Here is a 3,086-nt window from a genome sequence, read left to right on the forward strand (position 1 = left end):
CAGAAGAGGGTGAACAGCTGCAGGGCCGCCACAGCTGGATGGATGCTCTTCTTCTTCTCTTTCTGCTGGGTCTCCTTTGCTTGCTCCTCAGTGGAGATCTCAGTGTCGCAATCAGTACATCAGTCAGAAATCTACTGAGTTTTCAAACTACAATATCAATGTTGAATATACGTAGCCAATGAGCTCTAGCTTGATTGGCAACAAATAGTATTTCCTAAGTGTGTTTCCATGTCAAAATGTTAACCCATAATAACTAGGGTAGTGCTGTCCGTGATCCTTGGGACATCCCTACCCTAAACCCTAACCTTAACCCCTACCTTAACCCTAAGCCTTACCTTAACCATTTCAATTTCAACGTCAAAGGTCAGAGTTGGGACATTCCATGGATTCTGTTTAGACTTTTCCTAATAACTATTAGGGCCTACCCCATCCGAAGGGGCATTGTGACATTATCACATTTGTCAAGCCATGTCAAAGAATCAGATTCAACACAATATGCTGTGTTTTCCTTATCAGTTGTCAAATGCATTGGTTAATACTCATTTATAAGCAAGTTTGGATGTCTTACCGAGTTAGGTCTTTGTTTAATGTATTTTCCTTTTTCCTGTGTCGTTCTGCATTTGTGGTCCTGAGATTCAATGCAATGTTTCTCTCCCCCAACCTTTCCTTTACTCTTGTCCTTGATCCTTTTCACGTCACCTGCAGAGTAGCCCAAGCCTGTAAGTGAAACATTTCTAAGACACATGACCTGTTTTTTTTCCAAGTGAAGCCTAGATAGTGTACAATGTAGCAGCACTAATCAATATACACCTCCTAACACTCACCAGTATCAGAGTCATTATTGTTGTTTGTATAGTTTATCGTTGTTCCCTTTCTCCCATCACCACTCTGGGAGGGATCAAAGGGTGTTTTCTTCACCTTGACGCAGCTCAGCAGTGTAAACAGCTGAAGAAAGGTCAGGGCTTGAGGGATCCTCTTCTCCTTGGGTTTATCTTTATGTTCCTGTGTCTCCTTTGGTTTCTCCCTATGGGATACCTCAGGGACAGGGTCACTTAGTCTCTGACCCATGTCACAACAAGGTAGTGTACTGTTGTAATCAATCAAATCAGTTATAGGTTGGGAGATCGTTCGAATGTAGCTAATGCGCTCTACCTGAGATTGATGACCGTTTTAATGTGGTCTGAGATTATGACATAAGTGTGTTTCCGTGGCAACATGTTACCTCATAATGTTCCCTTATAACAACTAGTTCTCCTTCCCTGGTAAAGGGGCATTGTGACATCACCAAGTTAGTTACCTATCCACATATCCACCCAGAACACTGGAACAGCCTATTTCTATGGACCTAGTCTGCCTGTATGTCTGTATTTTCCTGCTGGATCAAATTAAGATCCTACCACTGTATGTCTGTCTCTCTCTTTCCTTCTCTCTACCTCTCTCTCTCTGCCTGTACTCATATTCAACCTCTGCCTTCACCCTATTGCAGTAGTTGATTTTCTCATAATTTGCCTGCATCATGTTGCAAGCAGAGAGTGGCTGAGCACAGGTCAATCACTCCACAATGAGTATGATTATACAGTTGATTATCAAGTGCCACATTCAACAGACTACTACTGTTGGCCATCAGAATACAATGTTGTTGTCGTCCAATAGTCGACTCAGTGAATACATGCAGCACAATGGGCAAGAGTCATGGCAACACGTCTATTCATACCTCCTCTATGTTTGCACTATTAAAAGCAGATCACCGCCACATGTAGCATTAGAAACAGCAAGCCTCCCTGGCTCAGCACCTGTTAGTGTCAGCCTTTAAGTGCTACATGTCAGCCTGATAATTACTCTGTGTGTCATCAGCAGAGGTGATTAGTGATAAAATCTCACAGAACATGATAGGCTAACACCTCTGGAGGCACCTGGAAGTATCACAGTAGTTTATCCATTTCACTCAGACCACTAACGATAGGTTTGCAGGTATGCACGCACACACACACACCACATGCACACACACACACACACACACACACACACATTTATGTGTTTGCAACCACGCATGCATTTCTAAGAACGCATGCACACACACATTACTGAAGACACGGACACACACACTGTCCATCATGTCCTATGAGTAGGGTAAAGACAGGGCCAGCAAAAACAGCAGCTGACAGACCCGTAATAGAGCCTGTCTGTCAAATTAAATGTATTTATAAATCAAATCAATTTATTTATGAAGCTCTTCTTATGGAAACGCACGAGGTGGCTAATAACAGACCTCCATCCTATGCTAGCTTGCTACCAATGGTCCGGCTAGCTGTCTAAATCACCGTGACCCCAACCAACCTCAACTACTCACTGGACCCTTTTGATCACTCGACTAAGCATGCCTCTCCTTAATGTCAATATGTCTTGTCCATTGCTGTTCTGGTTAGTGTTTATTGGCTTATTTCACTGTAGAGCCTCTAGTCCTGCTCACTATACCTTATCCAACCTATTAGTTCCACCACCCACACATGCAATGACATCTCCTGGTTTCAATGATGTTTCTAGAGACAATATCTCTCTCATCATCACTCAATACCTAGGTTTACCTCCACTGTATTCACATCCTACCATACCTTTGTCTGTACATTATACCTTGAAGCTATTTTATCGCCACCAGAAACCTCCTTTTACTCTCTGTTCCAGACGTTCTAGACGAGCAATTCTTATTGTTTTTAGCCGTACCCTTATCCTACTCCTCCTCTGTTCCTCTGGCGATGTAGAGGTGAATCCAGGCCCTGCAGTGCCTTGCTCCACTCCTATTCCCAGGCGCTCTCTTTTGATGACTTCTGTAACCATAATAGCCTTGGTTTCATGCATGTTAACATTAGAAGCCTCCTCCCTAAGTTTGTTCTATTCACTGCTTTAGCACACTCTGCCAAACCGGATGTTTTAGCTGTGTCTGAATCCTGGCTTAGGAAGACCACCAAAAATTCTGAAATGTTCATCCCAAACTACAACATTTTCAGACAAGATAGAACTGCCAAAGGGGGCGGTGTTGCAATCTACTGCAAAGATAGCCTGCAGAGTTCTGTCCTACTATCCAGGTC

General features: G+C 43.2%; 1 long non-coding RNA gene across 1 annotated transcript; it reads right to left on the reverse strand.

The window, feature by feature from the left end:
• Nucleotides 1-597: 597 nt before the first annotated feature.
• LOC116374774 (uncharacterized) lies at nt 598-1,066 on the reverse strand. Its single transcript, XR_004210713.1, has 2 exons — nt 825-1,066; nt 598-699 (listed from the first exon to the last, which is right to left on the reverse strand). It is a non-coding gene; the product is annotated as an uncharacterized LOC116374774 (long non-coding RNA).
• Between the last annotated feature and the right edge of the window lie 2,020 nt (nt 1,067-3,086).

This window comes from Oncorhynchus kisutch, linkage group LG8 (genome assembly GCF_002021735.2).
Source record: "Oncorhynchus kisutch isolate 150728-3 linkage group LG8, Okis_V2, whole genome shotgun sequence".
Classification (NCBI taxonomy): Eukaryota; Metazoa; Chordata; class Actinopteri; order Salmoniformes; family Salmonidae; genus Oncorhynchus; species Oncorhynchus kisutch.